Here is a 25,184-nt window from a genome sequence, read left to right as displayed (position 1 = left end):
GTGCACACTGCTTCTGAGTGCTCATGGGGTAGGCTGGGTAGAGTAGAACTTGCCACTAGCAATAAGCAGCAGTTAAACTGAGGTAGAAATAGTTTATCAAAACCTGTGATTGGGGCAATAGCTTGCTTTCTTATCTGATGCACAATGATACTTATTTTCCTTCATTCTGTGCTTCATCTTTGCCTCTAATATGCTGAATTTGCTGTCAATTCAGCTGAACTGGTTTATCGGTTGGATAAAAGTCCTTACTCAGCAGATGTCTCTTCTGGTTTTGATTTGCAAATCTACTGTTGGCTTGAAAGGAGACAAAGAAACTGAGGAAATAAGCTTCTTGGGTAAGACCGTCTAGCTTAGACAACATCTAGCCATACTGAGTAGGGAACTGAAGGGGTTATGACTTTGCATCAAGATACGAGTCAGCCTTTTTTTTTTCTTTTGGGGGAGGGAGGAGTCTGTGCAGGTTAGCTGAGGATTTGAAATAGCTTTATTCTGACTTAGATTATGATTTGGTTTTAAGTTTTGTGGTTTTTTTTTAAAAAAAAAAAAAAAACAAAAAAACCAAAACAATTCATCATGCACTCTTCCTAAGATTTTATAACCATTATTGAATGTGGTTATCTACACATTGAAGAAATACTATATTAATTCTGTTGGCTTACTGTGTCCAGTTCTGATTTAAAGGTTGCAGACTTCAAGTCAACTGATGATGTTATTTTGTCATTGTCAAAAGTGATCTCTTTACTTTTACATCTGTACATGTCTAAGTTTCAACTCAACCCAGAGTGTTTCACTTTCCAACTTAAATGCCTTCTTTGTTGGAAACATAATTTTTAGCCTTAAATATATAGTGTTTATATCTTTCTATATAGATAAACATGAAGCACGATTGCACGTGTATGCATACCTATATTTCAATGTACATTTTACAGACACACAACACAGAGAACACTAATTGTTAGTATCCACTTCTAGAGCCTAAATTAAACTGTAAGTGAAAGAAAGTAAGTATAATTCTCTTTCACTAGCAGTCTGTTTTCACAGATGCATCAGAATCTCTGTGTAAGGTCACTGTCTTTGGTCTCATAATAATTTTCAACTGCTTTGAGCCCCTTTGAAGCCATCAAGTTTAACCTCCTACTCAGAGCAGGCCCCATTAGATTTACTAACAAAGTAGTAAAAGAAAAAATAAAATTTCTAAGACTTGAAACAGACGATAGTCTTTAAAACTCTGTGCTATGTGTTCTTTTGATAGAAGCTACTATCACAGGAACTGTGCTTTTAACAGGAATTAAAAATTAATCTCTTTAGTACTCTAAATCACAAAGTAAAAAGGCCAGTGACCAATGTAAATACTTCAGTCAGATTATTCTAATCAGGAAATACTTATTGCTGGTTTATTATAAGCTACATTTAAAAATCCATGTTAATAGCAACTCTAGGGCACTTTTCAAACCTTAATTTATTCAACTACTTCAAAGGGAAATAAAGAATATTTTCTGCTTTAAATTTCTCTTGTTTGGCATGTAATAATGGAAGGATGCATGAGATGCTAACAACCCATTAAAGAAATCAAGGAATAAAATATTGAGAATAAATTGCTATGCTGTAGCTTGCTATTTACCTTTTTCTAGAACAATCCAGCTTATTCTTTTAGTTGTGCAGGAAGCAAATTTGAAAATAACAGCTGCTGAGTAAAGTATTCTAGATCAGCCAGAAACTTGTGCATACACAGGCCACATTCAGCTGCAGTGTTACCTATGTCTTCATGCTGCTGTTACCTTCATCCCTTACGTTGTTTTCAAAGGGTGCATCTATTTTCAAGGACCAAATAAAGTAAACATTAAAGACCATGACAATATTCAAAAAACAAAAAACAACCAAACAAAAACCCTAACACTCCTGCTTTTTGTCGTCTGGCTATGGTCTTGGCACTGCATCTGGTCATGTTGTTGGCACTCCTGCGTTTCAAATCCTCTATTCTGTCCATCTTTGCAGACACAGAAATCTGCATAGGACGCAGGAAAAACCCACTGAACACTTTTATTCATAATGAGAACACCACTATATAGCTGATAAACATGTGGACCTCAGTGGTTCCAGAGGACAGGGGTGGATTTTTTGGATGCTATCCTATTTGCTTGCTTCAATGGTGGGTGTTCCTTTAAAGATTCCTTAAAGAGGTTTGATCTTCAAAAAGCATGTCTCTTGAGAACAAGGCTTTTTTTGAACTGGACATTCATACTAGCAATCACCAATTATCTTTCTTAACAGATGTTTGAAGCAAGGATCTCATATAAAAATAGAATTTTTTTTTTTTTTTTTTGACAGTTCTCCCTTCCTCGTGGCTGGATCACAAAACAAGCAATGTCAAAGTACTGGTTAATAGAGTTCAGGAGTTATCCTACAGTTTTTAGGCAGAACGTGATACATTTCCTATTCCCTTTAATCAGTTAAAAAACTGTCCTTTTCCAGGACAGCTGAAATCCTGGAAGATATTCTTATGAAAGAACATGAACTGCTTAGCTAACAAAATTTTTTTGCCCTTCATAATTACTTGAAGTAAGAGCCATTGGCCCAGATTGTCTTGCCTAAATTTTCAAATGAGTAAATTGTTCAGTTAAAACCTCTTTCTGAAAGGAGCAATGAGGGGGACGGAGACTTGAAGCTATCTCTGTTGTTACTGCAGACTCTTGCACTTCTGCTCCCTGAATTGTCAGAAACCTGCAGTGGGTGTCCAGAATTTAGCGCACAGTATGGAAGAGAAGGATGGTAAGCTATATGTGCTCAATGGGAAGGGAAGATCATGTCTTCATGTCCCTCCATCATCATGAAACATAGCAGGAAAAAGGGCTCAGATATTAATTTGTTTTCCATTTCTGTAGAATACATGAAAGGTTGTGAAGAAGCTGTATTTATCCTTGCTAAAGCCCTGCGGGACTGACTGGTCTGTAATCACATAGGAAGCCTGTGGCAAAACATAATTTGAACTTGTGTCTTCTGGTTTCTAGCCCCGCCATTGGCTTTGCCTTTTTTCTCTTTTTTCTGTGGTGCAGCTTGGGAGCAAGGAAAGGGGATCACTTGATGGTCTGGAGCTGTAACAGGACAGGCAGAGTCAGCTCTGAGGTAACAGACCTGAATCGGATTTGCATTTTATTGTCTCAGATCTATTATAAATTCGGATCTTTGTGCTGGGGCAAGCCTGCTTCTCTTACAGTACACTAACAGTGAAAATGGGCTTAGCTGGTTCACAAAGAAGATATTCTAGGCTAATATATTTAAAGTGCGCTTTGAGAAACTCAGTCTGTTTTGTTCTCTTCTAGGACCAGTGTATAGTCTTCAGTTGTTTTTGTTTAAGTTAACAACTGGAAGAAACGCCCTTCCTCTGAGATCACTGATGGCTTACAAACTTTGTCATAATGTTCTAACTTTCCCCTTCAGAGCAGCATTTACTGTGCCAGCAGTTAAGCTGAATATGGTAATTTAATTATAACTCTATCAAATATGGATCATCACAACTGAAACCTAAAAAGGATCTTGTTATTGTTTTTAAAAAATACCCATTCTAAATAACTACAATTAAATTCATAGGGAATATAACAATTATAAGGAAATCTTCTGGTAAGTTTTCAAACCAGAAAAAAAGGGTTCTTCCTTTGATAATCCCAAGCATAAACAGTCAATAAAGGCTTTGTGCAAAAAGTCTTATTTATAGTGGCTAGAATCCTTTTTATTACATCAATAATGTCATACATCATCCTGACATTTATCAGTCATTTAATCTAGGTAAACTTATTATGTCTGACGTAATTCCACTGAGATAAATCTATTGTATGCTTTTTGTGCTATTTCTAGCATGGATGGGGTTTAGAACTGTGTTAATTGGAAGTAGGAACACTTTTTTTGTACTAATTAGCTCACTATTATTCTGAAACCATGTACTGTATTCTCATTGTGCAACTTCCTAAGGAGATTCTTCTATTGTTTAGAGGAAAAAGTTATAGAAAAGTACTTATGACTCATAATCATAAATCTCTTACATTTCAGTGTGACATATGGCACATGCTCATATTGCTTTCTCAGTTTCGGCAAAAAATATCCTTCAGAATTTTTCACTTGTCTGCTAGTAAATGTCAGAATCTCATGAAATTTCAGAATGAAATGGCAAACACAGAGTGTACTCCTGGATTTTCTGAAATGATACACAATCATTCATGTGCAATGCAGCAAATACTCCTCCAGGTGAGTTATCCTCTGTGAAGTTCAGTTTATAAATGCAGTGATGCCAGTCAGGAAATGTTACTATTCTTTTAATTTTCCTGCCACCCAGCTCACATAACCAATCTCACTCAGTCACCTATACTCATAGAATAATTTAGGCTAGAAGAGACCTCTGGAGGTCATCTGATCTAGTATCCTGCTTAAAACAGGGCCAAATTTGAAGTTAGGTTCAAATATTGCTCAGGGTCACATCCAGTCAAACTGGAACATCACTACAAATGGAGAACCTAAAACTTCTCCAAGTAACCTGTTCCAGCATTTGATTGCTCTCATGATGGCAAAATTTTCCCAGGAAGGAGTGGCTGAAGATTCAGAATCTGCATGAAAATTTTCAGCACAATACCGGTTGTTTCAGAGGGGGAGAGGGACTGAGACAGACTCTGTGAGATGATTTATGGCTTGAGATTTTTGCAGTTATTCTAAAGTAATCTACCACTGGATGTTTAGCAATAAAATCAAAAAGTTTCCATGGGGTAGCTATTTAAAATTTGACCTACATTACCTGAAACAAATGCCCACAACTCCCCCCTCCAGCACATGCAATAAACTCCAAAACCACATTTTATAAGTGCTTTGGAGTTCTTCCATCGTCTGAAATCAAAGTGTGGAAAGGTGTCTCTGAGCAGCAAAGCAACACCAGAATGAGAAGAGCTGAAAGCTGGGGCTTGCCTGTAGCTGAGACCCCCTGTCTGGACCAGCATCCAAGGCAGAGGATTCAGGTGAGATGCCTTTCTTCCCACATCTGTATATTTCTATTGCTGCTCCAGGTACTGAGTTTCTGTTTTATTCACCTGGGGCTGTTCCCATTCCTGTACTACCTTACGAAGGCTACAGGCATCAAAATAAGCTGCTTTTTGTTTGCTATTACACTGTTGCTGTCGTTCCTATCTCCCTGTTGCCGCACAGGAACTGATTGCAGGTCCATGCCCCTGCCCTTGTGGAGTTAGTCATCTGTGTTGGGCACTTCTTCCCCTCTCTTGTGGGAAAGACAACGTGATCCAGCAGAGTTTTATATATATACTTTGTGCGGAAGAAGCATGTATAGTGATAATACACTCATAGCCAGTCTGTTTTTTTCTGAGAGACTATTTACAGAGAGGAAGGAGGTTCTAGCCTTAGGCATGCAGGTCAGCTTTCTGGTGACAATTTTAGATTTTTTTCCTCCTGTTCTATACAGCTACGCCTAGTAGTCAGAGGAAGGAGTAGATGTGCAGGGAAGGCAATACATGGTTCATACTTCTCCTATCCCAGAAGAGGTCACCAAGAAAGACCCCAGCCTTGTCTTCTAGGTATAGCTGCTTTCTTCCCATCCTGATAGGATTTACTGGGGGTGGATAACAACCCCAGTGAGCACATACTCATCTTTTTCTGTTTTACAGCTTTCCCTAAACCTGTATAATCCCTTACACTATAAATTAATGAGTAGAATCCTATTTACTTACCTCTGCTAATAAAGTTGCTTTACATTACAATGGACACACTAAAGAAACATCGTAATGCTGCTGCTTAAACTCTTAACCGTATCTACAGCAAAATGATAAAGTACAGAATCAGACTGTCTTTCAGGATGAAAAGCATCTTCTGTCTAAAAAGGAAGCAGAAACTGTAAGCAAAAACAGAAATGGAAAGTGGCTTCTCTTCTGTGACTTGAGTCAGTAAAGCGCAGGGTTAATATTTTGCCTTTCAGGTACTGAATGTGCTCCTGGAATACTTCCTCTGATGACCTAAACATGGCCTACAATAGTCCTCATAGCTTCCTATCTTAAATAACTAGCAGCTTGATTGTGATTTTATCTTCTTTTTTACTGAGACAGTTATATGAGAGTGCTGACCTTCAGTTAACTGCCTGTTTCCTCTGCGCAGGGTACACAGGACGTGAGAGCTTGGTTCAATTAGGCACGTTGAGTCGCCTGTAAGTGGAGGCCTTGATTTCCACAAGCGATAGGATTGTTTTAGTTCATATGTTATGGTATCTTTGTGGTCTGCCTGTTACAACAGGGCAGTCCCTGACTCATTTCTACCTTGCCAGTGTACAGACAATGACTGATACAGTAAAAACACCACCATGCTTGCCAGTGTGGCTAGAAGCAACCACAATTTAAATGTGTTAACAGCTCTTCAGTATCTCAGTCTGCACAGTTATTTAGCTATTTAAAACAATTTGTACACAACTTGAACTGTCAATAATGCCATGCCAGTTCATTTCCTTTGGGAGAAGGAAGGGTTAGAGCCTACAAGGATCATTGCTTTCTAGCTGAGGGTTCATGAGCAGATTCTGCACAGGGTGAAATTAGCATAGCTGTTATGTGGTAATGGGAGATAATATGGAATGGGATAGGGATTTTTTTAAGTACTAGTATACACACAGCTGAGCCAGCATAAGGCAAACAATGTTGTAAAGAAGACAAGAGTTTGGATGAACTGTGAACTCAAGACTTAGCCTTCTATATCAAACAGACGGCTGGACTTACATGTTCATACCCACAGCTGGGATTTAGGTTTTGATGGGTTGCATTTTGGAATGTCTAATTTCCCCCAAAATTAATGCAGCAGTACAGGTCCCTAAGCTGGAATAATGGATCTCACCAGACAGCTGCCTAAAAGTTAGCTAATACTGTGCTTGAAATTCCTGCTTACTTCACTTCTGCATCTGAACTGCAACACCTCCTAGCCCTGTCAGGCTGGAAGAAAAACAGCTACATAAGTTCATCTCTGCACTGTGGTCTAGAAGGAGAGCTCCGTGCTTTTGGAGAGAAATACAGCCCTTGGTACATTTACCAGGTGGGGAAGCAGAGAAGAAATTTGGCCTACAGATCTGGTGATTAAATCACTTCTCAAGGGCAGAGCATGCATTATAAAGAAAAAAAAAACCACCAAAACTGTCTTCCAACTTGCCACATAATTCTGCTTCATTGATTTCTTAAGGTTTTTTCCCCAGTGGTTTAGATTGTTGACATAATGCTTTAGGATAGGTCTATGGGGAATGAGGCAAGACAACAAAAGCTACATAAACAGCGATTCATTATTCTATCATTATGGCATAAATCGGTCAGTCTGGCTGGTTGAGAGGGAATGGTCATTCCTTACTAAATTATATATTTTTGTTTTCATTGGTTCCATGATGGTTTTTAATGACAGTACCACCTTCCTCAAAGACACTTTTAAACATGGCATTCCATAGCTTTCTAGTGTGTCTTAAAATGAGGCTTGACACGTTTTGGCAGATAAGTTAAGAAGGGACTCACCTTATGTAGCCATATTGCCCCATCTTACAGAAATGCAGACAGGCAGATGCTATAGTGACTCCAGCAACCACTGTCCACTCTGCCCTAGAGGACTTAATAGATCAATAAAAAAAAGAAAACTCACGTGCGCTCTGAAGGAGAACTGTTGAAAGAATGGAAAAGGACAAAAACGATGGAAAGCCCCCGTCTTTTCATACAGCTTTAGCATATATTTTAATGTTAAAAACTGCTTAATTTATAGGGGTTAGCTGAAAAATTAACTTACATCTATAAAATACTTTGATCTTTTTAAAAACAAAATGTGCCAGGGCCACCATGTATTAATATTATTTAGTTGCTGGGAGAAAGCAGTCACAGTCTTTCATTGTTATCTTGCTCCTTGTCCCACTCTTCTCCTAATTTTTCAGGCTAATAGCATTCCTCAGTAGCATCAGATATTAATGCCTTTCAATATCAGATATTAGCAGTAAAACAGTTTCACCTAGAGGGATTTTCCTGGACTGGAGTTTCCATTTACTACCGTTGCAATGACACAGAAGAAGCTGACGAACCATGACTTAGAGAGATCAGGACTAGAACCATGTTGCTTAATTTTGATTTGCCTGTTTGGTCCCATAATCAATGGAGAACAATAATTACTTCCAGAGAGCAGTGATCCCATATACAGTCTAAATCAGAGTCTGGAAATGACCATCTCTTTTGGCAGTGCAGAAAACTGGGGTAATTAGGCTTCTGTTTTATGTTACTAACTAAATGCTTCTACGGGGAAGGAATGAGTATATAAAGCCTTACCAATAAGTTCTAGGCAGACCTAGATGGAGGAGATTAATTATAAGGTCTTGGAAGAAACAGCAGTAAAGCAATACTGTCAATGTATTCAGAAGCATTTTTGTGCTCTATTTATAATCATTGATCATATGGTACTGGCCCATTGCAGGAAATCTTTTTTTGCCTTATCTCACTGTTAATTCTGGTTTGGCCCTTTCAGATCACGAAATGGCTGACACATATTCCTGGTTTTCTCTGTCAAATATTCCAGACTGAGTTATTGTGCTTTATATGAATCTTGCTGCTCTGAGAGTTGGTATTTACTCATGACTTCACAAGCTAATCCAAATGCATCAGTGCATATTGATGGAACACCTGCCTTTGCTAGTACAAAAGAACTAGCAGTAAGTAAAATGCCTATTTTAGCCTCTTTCAGGACAATGTCAGATCAGCTGTAACTGAACTGTGCCTTTTAAGCTTTCCTTGTGATGTATCAGCTTAATTACTCTACAGTGTGCATCGCATACCTTTGCAACAGCATTTTACCTTACACTTCCTTAGAGCAGCAAAAAAGTGATAATATAATAGATCATAATGTGTTAGCAGGAAATTAGAGGATTCAAGTGGTATATTCTTATCTTTGTAGGACTGATTTATCATTATATAAGTAATTTATTTTACACTCATGAGAACTGTGGTTGAATTATTTGGTGATATGAGTTTTCCCCATGCTACTATGCACATGGTATTGTGGTTTCTTTTTAAGTTTGCTTAACTATATCCAAAAGAAAGCATGAAAGGAAGACAATAATTTAACTGGGGGAAAAAGGGAGAATATGTGAGAGACAAAAGTAGCACAAAGATTAGCTGGTCTGATGAATTCTGCTTGCTTGAGAGTATCTGTAAACAAACACTGTTTCTATATCCTCAGATCATACACTGATAGTCTTGTTACCATACGTACAGGGCTGCAATGACATTAGCTTGGACTTAGATTAGTTACTGGAATATGTTTATTCCTTTCATTTCTATATGCTATAGATTCTTTCTGCTTATTAGTTCAAACTGCCTAGGGAAGGTTGCAAGAGATCTCATACAATCAATACAAGAGATATAAATGTATCTAGTGAATGGGATATTACATACTAGTGAAATGTATGTGTAATTTGGGACTTGGATTGGACGGTGATTTTCAGAAGGGAATGGGAAGCAGTGCTGCTTGGTCGTTTGGTTCCACCCTTATGTGTTTGGTAACATACCACATCAACTTGTGTTATAGAAGGATGGGGTGAGAGGGTCATGGGGAAACGCCTTTGCACCATGCCACACTGGAAGCTCCTATAGGTAACACTGCAGAATTTGCCATAGGGCACAACAGTGCTCCCAGATGTCTCCTGCAGAGTGAACAGGATTGCTGTTAGATCAGCTGGTAGCCAGTTAGCTGGTTAGATCAGCTCTGAACAGCCACCCAGATAAATCTCACTGCAGTGCAATCCTGTTAAGAGCATGAGGTGTGGATTGGGGTTTTTGTTTCAGTTTTGTTTGTTTTTTTCTTCTCCTTAGGACTACTCTTTGGTTTAAATTCAGTTTGGCATATCGTCTGATCACAAGTTTCCCAGAAATTCATTCTGACACTGGAGAACGAATTATCACATACCTAATGTGATTAATGTGTATATGAAAATAAGCTTTCCCATAAGTGAAGAAATATAAAAGTAAGCTTCCCATGGCCATTTGTGATTACAAAGGCTACATCCATCTTGTTCTGGAAATCAATGTAATTTCACATTCAAATAAAAGTTAGTGTGTGTGTGCATCACATTTAACAAAGGTAATACGAAAATCACTTTGTCATATCTACAATGAACCAGTGTTACTATATATTATGATTGTCAAAATCAATATGCATGCTAAATATTGCAATATAGCTTTAACTACCCACATTTTTCATATTCCATTGAAGAAATCGTACTTTCAAGATGCATTTGCCTGTCATCATAAAGATATGTCTATATATAAAAAAATGTGTTGGATCGTTTCCACCTGAGACTATTGCCTTAGTGTGTTAGGTGCTGCATGTATTTGGGAGGTAAAATAAGACTGTTGCTGTGAAGTACTGGTAGTATAGGGACACAATGGATATTTTCTTTCCTTGATCTTTGTGGTAAGTAGTCTTATCCCTATATTAGCATTGTAAGCAGGGAACATGGACTAGATCTTCATGGCTGTAGAGTTCACTGCGACTTCTAACTTAAGGAACCTTCTCACCTGCCAGACCCATGCTGAAAACACTGGCCAAAGTTAAACAGCCCTGAAACACATGCTTAGAAGCTGGCTAAGCTAGGTAGGATGTAGGTAGGATATATTTGTCTCATAGGGCCAAATAAAGTAGGATCCTTCTGCTCAGTGTTACAGTTGTCCTCATAAACCGGGCATCTAAACTTCATTGCTGAAGGAAGGGAGAGACTGATCCAACAATATTCATTAATCTAGGGGCTAGACCCTGGCCTACAGCAGGCAGAAAATCAGAACTGAATCCTAAATCAGGTCTGGGGACCCAAACTCACATCCTGCCTCTGTGTTGGAAGAAGCTTCTGAGGTGCAGCTACAGACAAACCCTTTCACCCCACTGGGGGGTCATCACCTCCTCTGGCACATGGCTCCAGGGCTGCCACCACCCCTGTGAGCTGTGGGATTGCAAGGATGACTCTGCCTAACCTCAATTTCCAGCTCTAAAGTTCCTCTTATTAATTTGCCTAAGGGTAATCCCTTGCTTCCGGATTATTCTGCCACATCTAAGTATCCTATACACAAATGATTGAGTTTTCCCTTTTCTCAGCCTGTTCTCTGAGTAGCTGAGTTGCCTGAGCTCCTCATAAGCCTCTAAATAAATATGGTGGCTCTCTTTGAAAACTTCCTGAGGATTCCCAGACTTTTTCAGGCACTAGTACTGGGTATAATATTCTGGTAAAAGTCTTACCAGTTTTGTGTGCAGAGGGAAGGTAATTTCCCTAATTTTTAGATATCACTATTTATACATCTCCAAACTCCATTAGGCTTCCTAGCTTCGGCACAGTACTTGAGAGCCCATGCTGAGGTGATTATCTGTGATGATGATCCCTGCTTTATCTGAAGATCTTGCTGTGATATGCTGCTCTAGTGTATTTTTCCTACCATTATTTCTAGCTTGTGTTTGTTCCTTGCTTTTAAAAAAAGTTGTGCCTACATCAAATTTGCTTCTATTCCTTACGCTTTCTGAATCTGGAATCAGATGAAACAAATATATCTTATAGGTTGTAATGTTTTGTATTATCATCAATACCCAGTCCAGCATTTCTGGTATAAGCCTGTTCTGTAAGAATTTTTCCAGATTTTTCTTCAGAATGTCATTGGGGTCAGTATGCTCAAAAAGAGGACATTACTTGTGCACCAACGTGTAAGTCAAGACAGATCAGGTTAAATTCAAACCACTCCCACTAATTTAGATGGACTTTAAATATAGGGTGAAATAGCCAGATTTTACAGAACTCCAAGCACACAAAACATATCTGCAACAGTACATTGGGTGAACAAAACAGTATATTACCTATTGAACTATCTCACCCATTGAACTATCTCAGCTCACTTGGCAGACTTAGCCCAAATTTGTGCACAGTATGGTTGATTATTACCGTTCCGTAGTTAAATATGTCACTTTCTTAGGATTAATTTTATTTGTAAGCCTTGCTGAAATTGCTAGGACCTGATTTTCAGATCCATGAGAAAGCAGCTTTGTAGGTTTTTCTGGGTTTAAACCTACCTCACCTTTGGCAGATTTAGCAAGTACATGACCTTTCCCTCACTCTTTTAAGAAGTCCTTAGAAGCCAATAATTGTGAGAGTTAAACCCTGTGTGCTCTCTCTTTCTTAACCTTATTTGAAAGAGGGACACAAAATATATGTAATATTTTGTATTGGAACTAGCCCTGTTTTAAATGTACATTAAAGAAAAAAAAAAAGCCATTGGTATTTAAAATAGCCATAAAATAGCTTTAATCCTCTTTGAAGAGAAAATGTTTGGTTCTAGGCTTGGGGTCAGTAGCAAAGATAATTTTTTTAAATTTCTTTATTTTGTACCCTGTCTTTTTGCAAAGCTCTATGTGGCAACCTTGCATCTCCTACATACAGCAATGTGTTTAGCTTAGCGGATGTGTTTTGAGGTTATTCAAGGGCACTTGTGTTTTTGTGTGCAAGTATGGCACATGGTTGAATTAGTTCAATCTAATAACAATTATCTAATTACAGTAACAACTGGTAGAAATTCTGTATACCCTATCAGAAACAGAGTAATCACATCCCATACACAGATCTTAATTATTTAGAACTACTTGAAAAAAGGAGGTGTAATCATTTGCAGCAGAAAGCTCTGCAGTTTTCTCTGTTTCAGCCTTACATATTAAGACAAGATTTGGAGCTCAACAAGTAATTTGGTCATTTTGGATCAGATCCAAAATGTTTTACATATTCAGAAAATCCTATGGATAAAGGAACAGTTCAGCCCTACAATGTGCTATCAGTAATAAAGACCTGTGTTAAGAAAGAGCAGGCAATTTTAAATAGACAATCTAAGCAAAAGGGTAATTATTGCCTCCTATTAAATTTCAGAAACCAACACATGGGACTCTGTTTTGGAAATAGTTGGTCAACTTAAGCTGAATAAGTTTCAGTTCTTAATAGTATCATGACAACAGATTAAATCCCTGGCAAGTTCAGGCTTGCTTAGGCAGAAAAAATAGCATTGCTCTGAATGCACAGACTTGACTGACAATGCCGAGTCCCAGCTCTCAGCCTTTGACACAACAGAAAATTCCTTACCAGAATTGATACCGTTAAGTGAGATGCTGCTGACTGATTAATGCTCTAGCACTGTCTCAAATTGCACCACAGATGTGATATTTTTTGAAGAGGTGCAACAGCATTGCACAGCAATACTCAAGAAAATGCAGCTATCTAAAGTTGGTCTGTAGAAGTTGTGTTTGCAGTAATGTGGTCAGCTGTTTTGGTGTGCATTTGTCTTTTAAGTGTCAAAAACAATACCAGAGCCATTTTGCATATACAGCCCTTAAAAAAGTATAAAATGTATGTGAAAAAGTATTCCACTTTTGCACATATGGACACTGAGGGACCAAGCTTTGCAACAAGTTGGAGAAGATGTTAACTACAGAGGCTGGACCCCATGTTGCCTGCCATAAGCTGTTCACCAGCTATGTTGCCATAAAAATCTTATTTCTGATTCCCAGAAGTAAGACTGTATTTTATGTTCTTATTTCAATTGTGTCAGTAGACTTGGAGTCAGAATCATGTTTTTTCTTCATTTCACCTTTCTAAAATTCTAAATGCTAGCAAACTGTCTTTCATTAATTTAATCACTATTTTTATGGCACTATCATTTTTGTATGCTGCCTGGTTATACTAAGGCTTGGTCTCCAGTACACATTTCTCTTCCTCATTTTCACTGCAACATGAGCTACATTCATCCTGTTTCCTACCAGAAGTATTCATTTTTCTACTTTTAATCATTAGAAGTAATTTTAGAGGTTGTCTGCTTTTTCTTTGTCTGTGTTTGTTTTCCTATCTCCATGCAAATCTAATGTAGCTTGTAAATCCTTGAGGACTTCATGTTTATTTTAACTTTATTTATATTTAATAATAATAATGGACTGACACCAGAAATAGCAGATCTAGACACTCTGGCGGTATAAGAATCCCTCTTTTCATTTTTGTTTACACTTTGTTTTACTTTGTTAAAAACGTAGAGTTCTATTTTTGTGATTCCAGTATGTAACCTTCTTGGAGGTTCTGAACTCTTCTTTCACACATAAAAAAAATGTATGTTTTCCAACATCAGAGCATACAGTGTGATATGCTGCTCTGCTATCCTGAATACTCAGCAGTATCAGGAAATATCTAGATGCATTTCAGGGAGTGCTACCAAAACTAAGTAAAAAAGCCCTGTTGAGCCCATGTTCAACTTTGTTCCTGTATTTAAAAATCTGAATTTCATCTTGATGAGTGGTAAGACCTCCCCATGTCACTATGGGACAGGATCCATCTGTTAGAAGCGAACATCCTACCAGTCCCAACTTACCACTTTAAAGTCCTGCCAGTTCTCTTAGCACTTTTATCTAAAAGTTTTAGATCATATGTGTAAGAACTTCCTCTGGAAAGGCAAAAATTTCCCTAGTACTATGACTAAAACATAACTGTGAGAGAGATAAAGGTAAATTTGGCACCTAATAGCTGGAAAATGTATAATCTACCTGTTATGTTAAAATATTCCACACATCACATGATACATCCTGTGGGCAATACTAACAGAAAATCTTACCATACAAAAATCATATGACCCCAAAGAGGAAAGAATAACATAACCATGAAATGGGCAAATCACTGCTATACACACCTCCCCCCCCCCCCCCCCCCCCTTTTTTTTTTTTCTGTAGTTATTCTAAGAGTTACATATCAAACACTCTTCTCAGGTTTGTAACTGGCACAATGGCACAACTATGCAATTAAAAGAAAGAACATTTTGCATGGATCGCCATCCTTAGTCAGGTCCATCACCATGATCTCCTTAGTCTAATCCTATCACGCTGTATAAGTAAAAGCGATAATGGAGCAAGACTAACAGTAGCCCAAAGCCTATACCTTTGTTTGAGCCCTTTGTCAGGCTGATGATAAGCGATATGAGTACAAAGGTAAGGCAGGTACTGGAAATGAGGATATCGTCTATCATGCTTAAGCAGCAGCAGAATGTGGATGTCTGCTGAAGTCAATGGAACTGGTCTCCCTGCTGTAACACAGAAAAAATTGAGTCTTACACAAAATCACAACCATGACAGCAAGGTTATAATTTGGCTTTTGGAAGAGAGTTTTTGCTCACTCTGCCCAGCTATAGAAAAGAATAATCTCACTCTTACACAAACTAGGATAAATATTTATAAAATATTTTGACCCTCGAGTTTCACGGCATAAAGCATGCAAAACGTGAAACACGTTCAGAAAAGCTGACACCTTCCTCTGGAACATCTAGCACAGATGCCTGTTATTGCACAACACTAGATAACAATGACCATTGATATGATTCACAACAAACATTTCTGTGGCTTCAGTGGATCAAGTGTATGCAAAGAGTGAAGTTCAGAGGTTTAAGAATTGCAATTTTATAGCAGAAAAGGAAGAAAAAATATCTCTGTCTGGAATACTGGAAATCAACTCTGTTCAATGATCTGACTTTCCTCTGTTTTGAAAATGTATGTGGCTTTAAATTCAAGTACACATCACCATGCCTGCTGTTGCCAACATAGTGATGAGGAAGTGTTGTGTGATTTCAGACAACATGAGTAGAATGACAGTCATTTCAGAGCTGGACTTGAAGCCTTCTTTTGAAATCAAGTGCAGCAGAGGACATCCTGCAAGAATTATCCCCCTCCTCTCTTTGTGTGAAAGTATTCCTAAAGACAGCATGAATATTCACAAGGGCTGACTACCATCAGCCAAGCTGGGCTCCAGCTCAAGGTCTTTTAATGACTAAGTGATACTTAAGATTTCTTCCTCCTGTTCTGGAAAAGGTGTTGCCAGTAGCAGATAAGATCTGGTCCTCAGAAAAAAAACCAACATTGTGATCTTGCATCTGCCACTTGTTGAATGATTGTGTGCAACTTCTTTATGTATCTTTCTGACTGCATATTTTGAGCTTTTCTCAGTAGGATTTTTCTTAATACTGTAGTACAGTATGGCTCTTCACTAAGTTATCTTAAAAATAATAAAAGGAGACAAATCCTGCCTTACGTGCCATGGCTGGATGTGTTTTATTGTTTTGTTTCTTTACTGTGTTTTTCCTTTGCTCTTCACTCTGAGCTTATATTTATACTTGTACTGTATCCTGATCTCACTACAACACAAAACCAACAAGATATTGAAGCAATCCAAGATAAATATTCATGCTTTCAATTACTTTGGTGCAGAAATAGTAAATAGAATAGTGAATAGGAACATCTGGAGCAGACTTTGGACCAAAATTCCAGATTTCTGCAGAAATTTGACCTGTGTATTCTAAATTTCCCCATGTCCCTTGTATTTCGAACAGTACTTGTGCCAGATCTCTATGAAGGTGAAACAATCTCTCTCAACAGGACTGACCTACTGGGAATTGAAAGATCACTTTAATCCCTTTAAAGTTACCAGGAGACTTTACAATAAAAGATACACTTTCCTGATTATATATCCTTGTCAGAAATACCAGGAGAGTGACTAGTTTTGTGTGGCTTGCATATCTGCTTTAAGGCTGCTGTGACAGCAAATCTTGGCAGAATTAAATATGAATCTTTGCATGTGGTTTCTATAAATCCAACATTTTCCACTCTACAATCCAGAAAAGATGATTGAGCAGATGGTAATGCAAGCCACTGGATTTATGCAATTTTTTGCTAAAACTGGGAGTTTTCACTCTCAAGAGCAGCTTATATATGAGGGACTGAAAAGGCTGAATACAAATTTTTTGGCAAAGCACCATGCTCACATAACCTAGGTACACAAATACTAGTTATAAATAAGCTGCCTGTAGGAGGTACAGAAAACAAACTCTTTCTGTGTCAATGAATTATCTCTCAAGTCAACTTTATATATGCATATATATATGTATATTTGTGTGCAATCTTTTAATCCATTTATAAAACAAAGAACTAATGCCTGTCTGCATTTAAGTAATCTAAATAAAACATGTTAAACCCAAAAAATCTAAGGACCAGAATGCATGAAGCATAAGCAGGGACATAATAACGCATGCATTTTTATTTTAGGAATTCTTCTCAGGAGCTGCTGTAATCAGTGACTCAATGCATAACTTATTAATAATGCTTCATGAGATGCTCTTTCAGCAGGTTTTCAGCTTTCCTACTGGGGCCCCATGCAAACTAAAAACAAAGCCCTGCATTTTATTATTGCTCTGTTATTCTTCCAAGTTTTCCCTGAAGGCTGAAGTCTCTCTGCTTTGCCTGGGAACTGTGTGCAGAACAAGGATGTCCCACTATGTTTTCAGTGACTCTGCTTTCACTGTCACTGGATGATCTTTTTTATCATAGGCTCTTTCCAGGGTGTCTGTCATGCTTATCCAAGATTTCTAGTCAAAAACATTGCATTAACCTTACCATGAGGCCATGGAAGGAAAATCCATCTCTTCTATTATCAGGCACAACAGCACTGATGTGGAGCGTATGCTCATGCTCAGGCACCTCTGTGGTCAGTAGGAAGTGAAGGGACCTTCCAGGAAGTAATTCAGCCAATTTAAGACCAGAGTGACCTTCCATCAGTGCCTTTCACTGACTCTTTAACACAGAGATTCCTTGGGCCATCAAGTGTCCCAGCAGGACCTATGTTTTTAGCATGCCTGTCACCAGTGTTCTTGTGTTGACAGTCTTGCTGTGGGTGGACTTCTGTGCCCTATGAGAGTTAACCAGCCTTTGCATAGACACAGCATGCTGTGAAGAGCAGTATTTAGGACAAGGATCCTAGACTGAAAAATCCTCCAGCAGGGATTGTCTTCATTTGCAACTCATACAGAGTTGAGCACATTTTTTGGCTCTTTACACTGAGCAATAATTCTTAATAACAGCACTGACTGCAGGCCAGAAATGCTCTGATTCATCTCAGCTTGTAATTCTGGAGCCTGTATTAATGTTTCTTCATCAGCTTTTTTTTTCTGAATGGATCCTACATACTTTCATATCAATCAGGGTGTGATTTTTATTCTTTTTTTAATTCTGGCTTCCAGCCTCCCTTACCCTTTATAAATGCCTTTTAGATTTCCCATTGTCTGCTTGATGCTGCAAACCCCAAATGCACTGAAATGCCCACTAAACTTGGAACGCATCCTGGTAGTGTTTCACGGCATAAATCCTTGCAGAGCAGTGTCAGGACTCCAGCAGTCTCCTGAAGTCTGTTGACCATTGCAAGAGCTTTGTGATTCACTTCTGCCATTCTTGTGAATTTCCCAAAAGAATCATTAAGGGTGTTGTATGAGTAGAGTATTATAACTTCATAATCGCAAGCAGGTAATTTAAATGAAGGGCACAGCTCTTTCCCTTGCCATCAAAAACATGTCTGTTGCCTATTACCTCTGAAAATCCCGTCGTCCCCCCCGCTTCAGCCTTTGCTCAGAGAGTCCGCATTTCTGATCAGCAGCAGATGGAAGAAAATGATTAAACTTACACATAAGGACCAGGTCTTGCAGTCATAGCTCCTTTCTTATTCTGGCAGTTTTCCCATTGAGTTCAGTGCCAGAGTAATAAATGTAGAAGGGCAGCTGGATCTGTAGCAAAGATATTATTGTTAGCTTCCTCTATGTTTCTCAGAATATTTTTCACAGACTGATTACTGAGATGTAGGGAAGAAAATTTTCCCTAGCCAATTTCTTGTTTGTTTTCACTATGTCTAATGAGATTCCACTGTGCCAAAGTAATGCATTTTACATTTAACATTCAAATTGTAATTCACAATAGCTACATTGCAAAGGGGGCAACAGTATCTGTGAGACTTGACATTGGTCTGGTACAGGTGAATCTTCTTTCCTGGGGACTATCCCTGGGATCATGAGTAAATCCTTTAACTATTTTATTCTTCTGTTTCTAAGATAATAATTAATCCTTTTCTAATACTTTTTGAATATCTGGGTAAAATGAACTTTGCAGGTAGTAAGTAACACTGTGAATACCATAAAGTATATATAGATCACATTAGCCACCCAATGGAACATAGTTTACATCAAAGAACAATCACAGTGAATCATTCCACATGGACTTGCCTGCTTTAAAAAGAGCTGATTTGTTTCCAGGGTCTAATAAACAATTCAAGTGAGTCATTATTTTAACATTGTATACCTTTCCTGTTTATAAGCAGTAGCAAGAACAATCTGGAAATTATTTCAGAAGGCATTTTCATTCTTGCAAATCATACTCCCAGACTTTGTCTTCTACAAAATGCTCTCTCCTTACACTGCAGGTAGTCTGGGGATTTGGGTTTTCTTTTATGCTTCATTCTAAACACTTGGGGACAGAACTCTTGTCAAATTTCTGCATGTAAAATAAGGAGTAACAGTGTATTCATTAACAAATATGCATTTTCTAAGTATAAATCATCACAGTTCCAGTAAACTCAGTAGAAGAAGGATGATCCCATGGTTAGGTTATTTGGGCAGAGTTTCCTTCTCTGTCCATATGTTTCCTGCATGACTTTGAACATCTAAGCCTTATCCTACTTCCCTTTTACTTACGTAATTGAAGCATCTAATTTTCTAGGCTCTCTGTTATCAATGGAGAAAAATAGGCACCTCCAGTGTGCCTACCCGTTATCTGTATCCATACTTGAGATGGGGTGGGATTGAGCAGGACTCAGCTGTTTGATTTTGATAGGTGCCTAACCACCTTTGTGAGACTGTTCCTTACTTTCTCTGTGTCTTTTCTTCATTTTTTAAAATAAAAATAATTTTAACCCTCTTCTAAGATTATCTTGGTGCTGATACCTAAATAAATTATTGATAATGTATCGGTGAACTGAAACAAATGAAGTGAGCAAAGACTGGCCAACAGCTTCTTAACACAGCTTTTAAGACTGGTAAGCAAGACAGAGGATTTCAATGTAGATACAGTAGGGGCAAGAATTCAGCACCCACAGTTTGAGAGCATGGGAAAGATCTAGCAAAATAAAATGTACTGTGCCTTGCTGGTTTGGGCATAACTACTGTAGATTGGATGTAAATGAAACAGCTTAAGTAAGTTTGACTGAGGTCCAAGAAATTCTTCAAGAGGTAAAATAAGAGAATTAGGTCACTGCAACAGGCTCAGAGCTCTTGTGTAGATTACCCCAGACCTATTCATAAGTATGTAATCTTATTTTGCTCTAAGGCCAAAGTTTCCATCATAGGCTTTTCTGTAAATTCATTGAACTGGTTTCACAATCACAAGTACATTGAGTTTTTCTAAGTGGTCATGGTATTATTCATTGTTACGATTCACCACTTGTATATAGGGTCATGTGTACTCATGGTTTCCACCACAGTGTGTGCAGATGTACTCCTTGGTCTGTAGTTTTTCAAATTACAGCCCCCTGAAATCCAGAGGAGTTTCAATCCCTAGAGCAGAAATGCTTCTGAGGCAGAAATAAGAGGGGATAACAAAAAGAATGTTAGATTAATATTAACCTATATAGGAACAATCAGGTAGTAGGTAAATACTGAGGAGGTAAAGGCAATTGAGCATGGGTCAGTAGGTTGTAATAAAATGATGAGATGAAACTAAGCAAAAGAAAATTTAGATTGAAAACCCAGAAACTTTTCCTAATAGCGAGCTTTATTACACTAGAAATAGAGTCTTCTGGAGGAGTGAGTGGAAACAGTATCAGGTGAATCTATTTGTTACAGAGTGGAAAAGCTTTGAGTACGGGAAGAAATCTTCCGCTAGAAACGACAAGTGTGTTTACCTACTCTTCCCTTTCTTCTCTATGCAGCTAACAGGTATCAGACAATTAGGAAAAAAAAAATGGAGGGAGAGATACAGGTTTGATTCTCAGACTTGCTACAGATTTTCTGTGAGAATTTGATTAAAACACTAAAGGTCTTATTTAGAGCTGACCAGGAAATTAATTTCACTACTATGTAGAATTTCAAGGTTCAGGGAGAAAAAAAAAAAAACCCACAAAAAATTTGTCCTTAACCAGGACAAATTTTGGCATATTGCACCACAATGAAATTCTGTGGGAATAAGAAAGGCAATGACCTCCCATTCCCTTGGTACTGCTCAGCTCCCTGGCTGTTCGCTTGGCAACCATCTGGAGTCACTGAGGCATCCTTCCAGCAGGTGCAATTTGTGCTTACAGTGTTTCCTCTATGGCAATCTGGGTAAGGCACAAATAAGAACATGTACCCACAGGGTTAGATGTTTAGCCCAGTCTCTCTTTGCTCTGTAACAACTCCTCTCCCTTTCTTGTGGGGTTGTCACAGAACAAGCTCTGCCTCATTACTGCCTCTGGGAGGGCTACTTCGGATTTCACAGTGGAGGCTGGTTGGGACTTTGTTGGCTGCTGAGAGAGGAGAGAGAGCGGCAGTGTTTACATTTGCAGCTTTGCTTGCTCCTGACTTTGTGCCACTGGGAACTCTGTATCTGCAGCAGCTGCCAGGGTAAGGATAACTGCAGCATTGGATCTTTCCCTGAGCTTCTTTGTGGAACAACGTACAGTTGTCATATAGAAAACCCACGCCGTGATCTGCTTCTTTGGTAAATGAAGATCCAACACATTTCCCTATTACTTGTGCTGTCACAGTTGCTGAGTTTTCACTGCCTTATAAGCAATCTGTGAAATGAATGCTCTCACAGCCCGCAGTCACTTGCACAACAAACAGCCACTAAACATTTTGCTGCCTTAGGCAACCAGGGCTTGACTGATATGTGTGAACTGACTCTGGCTGCTTGTTCCTCCATTTGCTCTTCCAAGCTATCTGGGTTCCTTGTTCACTGCTTTGTTTGCTGTCTGAGTTGTCTCTTAGCAGAGACCCCAGGATGAAGCAGGTGTGAGGAAGAGGCACAAAGAAACTGATAGTTCTTAGAATTTAACTAAATTCGACTAACCCTCCAGCCTCCTGCTAGGCAATGGCATTTTTGATCATACAATTTTAATTCTCCTTCCCACAGATTTTTCTCTAACTGCCTGCCTGCACACTGCATTTTCTTTCCCCATCAATCACTGCCCTTACAGAATCAACTGCTTTAACTGGTCTGTGCTGCGGTTGCAGGCAACACACAATGGGAGCATCGCTATCAGCGACTGTGCCTCTGTGACATGGATTATTTGATACCCTGGAAATGGCACAGACCTGTTCAGTTGGCAATACTAAGTCCTATGTTTATTTGGCTTAATACAAGTATATTGTTAGAGTGCAAATTTTCTGTAAGATCATCACCTACAACTGGAAATTCGTAAGATACGAAGCAATCCATAATTAGCTATATAATGTAATCTCCTGCTTATTACCCATACGATTTAAATAAGTTTGTGCCCAGAACTCTGACACGCAAAGAAGTGATATTGCATTAGTGGATGTGTTCAAATGACATCAGACAGTCTTTGTCTCAGTCTAAGCAGGCAGGACAAAGAATGGAAGAATTGTTTGCTGGTGCAAAGGTGAGTGACAACACAGTGAGTAACATGGGAAACAGTTAAATCATATCTCAGTGCTTTTACAACAAGTCTTTCTTCGGCTCCAGTCTCATTCTAGTACTTCTTTCAGCTGTGTTCAAGCAGGATTTATACATGCATAATATATATAGCTGCCAGCAATAAAGGTGACCTGCAAGAAAAATTCTTAATATCTTACTGTAGTGAGCTATAGCTGTAAAATAACCCTGAAATTAAATCTGTAAATGACTACCTAAAGCTCTCTTTTACCTGCCAGTTTGCCTAATACTTAGCAAAGGAACTTTTACTCATGTCTACCAGTTTTTGGACTGCATATAATGCTGATAAAAGAAGCAGATGTTAGGAGATGACTGGACACATTAAAAATTTCAATCAGCTGCACCAACATCTTGTACATGGGCCTGATTTTCCTTGACAAATCACAGCACCACCAGTCAGTTGCTGCAAGGTGCTACAAGCCAGCCTTCTTTCAGTAGTGAAGGCAGATGCTTAACTCCCTATGTATAAAAAGTGTCTTCAACCACTGCTATAGTCAAGATCTCAGTACACCAAAGTACTCGTGATTTAAGCATCTGAGGAAACAGACTCCAACAGCAAACATCAAGGAACCGTGGTATGTGCCTTGAATGTGTCCCCTGCAACTCCAGGGCTATTAAATAACAGACTGAGGCAGGAACTGTGGTTAAGTAAAGCAGAACTTGGTGCATTGCCATAACATAATAAAGGTCACTTGCATGTAGTAAGAAGGATTGCTTTTGCTCTGAGTCAGTATATCTCACCAGGATACATGGTAAATGGGGTGTGCAGTGTCAAACAGAATCCTCTTTTCAGACCGATGAATAGCAACAGTGTCAACGCACTATGCCAAACATACCACGTCCAGGATTTCTGTAGGGAATGTACTATCCAAAGAAATTTGGTTGGCAAAGCCATATATTTTGAGTCTCTAAACCATCTTCCTGTTCAACATTTCCTAGTGTGCTGGGTGTTTCAGTTAACTTTTGCTGCAAGCAAACTGAAGCAAAATACGACCAAAGTTCTCCATCCTCTTCTGAACTGCAAGCACAGATAATTTGCAATTCATTGTTAAACATGCACATAAGCCATAAGCGTCTGCAGAATGGAAGCCAAGGTAAAGAGTTCAGTCTGGGTACTGCATTCAAAACTCTTTAAGCATGAAGTAAAACATGACCAGTTTATTTTTCTTTTTTATTTGGATTTATGCAAATTAGCTTCAATAATTTCCAAATCTCAATTCTCACCAATAGGTGGCACCAACATTTACTACTTTTTCATGACACTTTTCCAGTAGCTAGATTTAAAGTCTACCCCAGTGCTAAATTATCTGTTAAATTATGATGAGTTCTGTTATGTCCTTTTTCCTGAAGACCGTGGCTGTTCACTGTGCAGTGGTACATGTTTTTTCTCTAAGCATTTCACAAACTTTGTGTGGGATGTTTTACTAGATACATCACCAATAATTCAGGCTGCTGTTCTCTTTCATGTTGTGGGAGTCAATTTAACGATGCTTTATTGGAGTCTGGGTTCAGGGTGGTTTGGGTTTTTTTTTTCTGTTTGATGGTTTTATTCAGCCTTTCACACAAAAATGCTACTGTATGTATCAACTTTTTTTTTTTTTAAAACGATCTTTCCTTCCCCCCTCTGCAGGTAGTAAAAAATTGAAAAGTAGACTTGTAAAAAAAGCCAAGCAGTATTTTTTCCTGCTTCATAATTGCATGATTGCCGCCTTTACATCCAGGATTCTACTGGAAGTAATTTAATAGCTATTCCCTGAAAAGTTTCAATCATGAATTTTATAGTTGTTTTGAAGAGTATGGTACTAAAACTCTGCCATAGGAAAAGTCAGTGGAACCAAAAGCGAGCACAACTGCAGCAATGCCAATTAATTGATTCAGAGAATATTCACTGCCCTTTTTTTGAGGAAGGATCCTTATTCCCAGAAGACAGATCCACTACAAGTAATCAGTAACTCTGCATTAGAGTCCAATGGTTTTGTTTTCAAATCCTAATTTGCCTGTTCCTGATTAATGGCCAAAAGTCTTTACTTTCCCAATGGAGATTCACAGACAAGACTGTTTTCTCAGTATCTACTTTTGAAGTTATAGCCATCATTACAAGGATGTGTTTTCAGTATTGCAATAGTCATTCTGTGAATCATAATCCCAAGCTTTATAACTGTCATATTTTTAAGGATGTGAGGTTTGATTCACAGACTATTTCCTATTCACCTGAATTCAGGGCACCTCTGGTCAGGAAAGAAGAACACTGTTTCATCTGAAATTTAAACTTTAAAGGCTGCCTACCTACCTGTCTATATTCACAAATAATTCCAAAGTGTTTATTCAGTTTGCTGTTCTGAGGAACGCGGTGAAAATAGATCCTGTCTCATGAAAAAGTTTGGGCATCCAAGTGCCAATTACATAGAAGTTCGTCTCCTCCTGGCATAATTTTTACACCTGACTTGTCATCTTTACATCTTGCCTTTTCATGAATCAAACCAAACCTCTTTATTGATTTTGTACCACCTTGTTGCATTCTGCATATTCACTTCCCCAAGCCTCATATTCACAGACTTGTCAAGTACGTAGTAATTTCTCCAATTGAATACATTTGCATATACAACATCAGCATGTGACCTGAAGCAACT

The sequence above is a fragment of the Falco punctatus genome, assembly GCF_963210335.1.
Source record: "Falco punctatus genome assembly, chromosome: 5".
Classification (NCBI taxonomy): Eukaryota; Metazoa; Chordata; class Aves; order Falconiformes; family Falconidae; genus Falco; species Falco punctatus.
Note: the sequence above shows the minus strand (reverse complement) of the source record.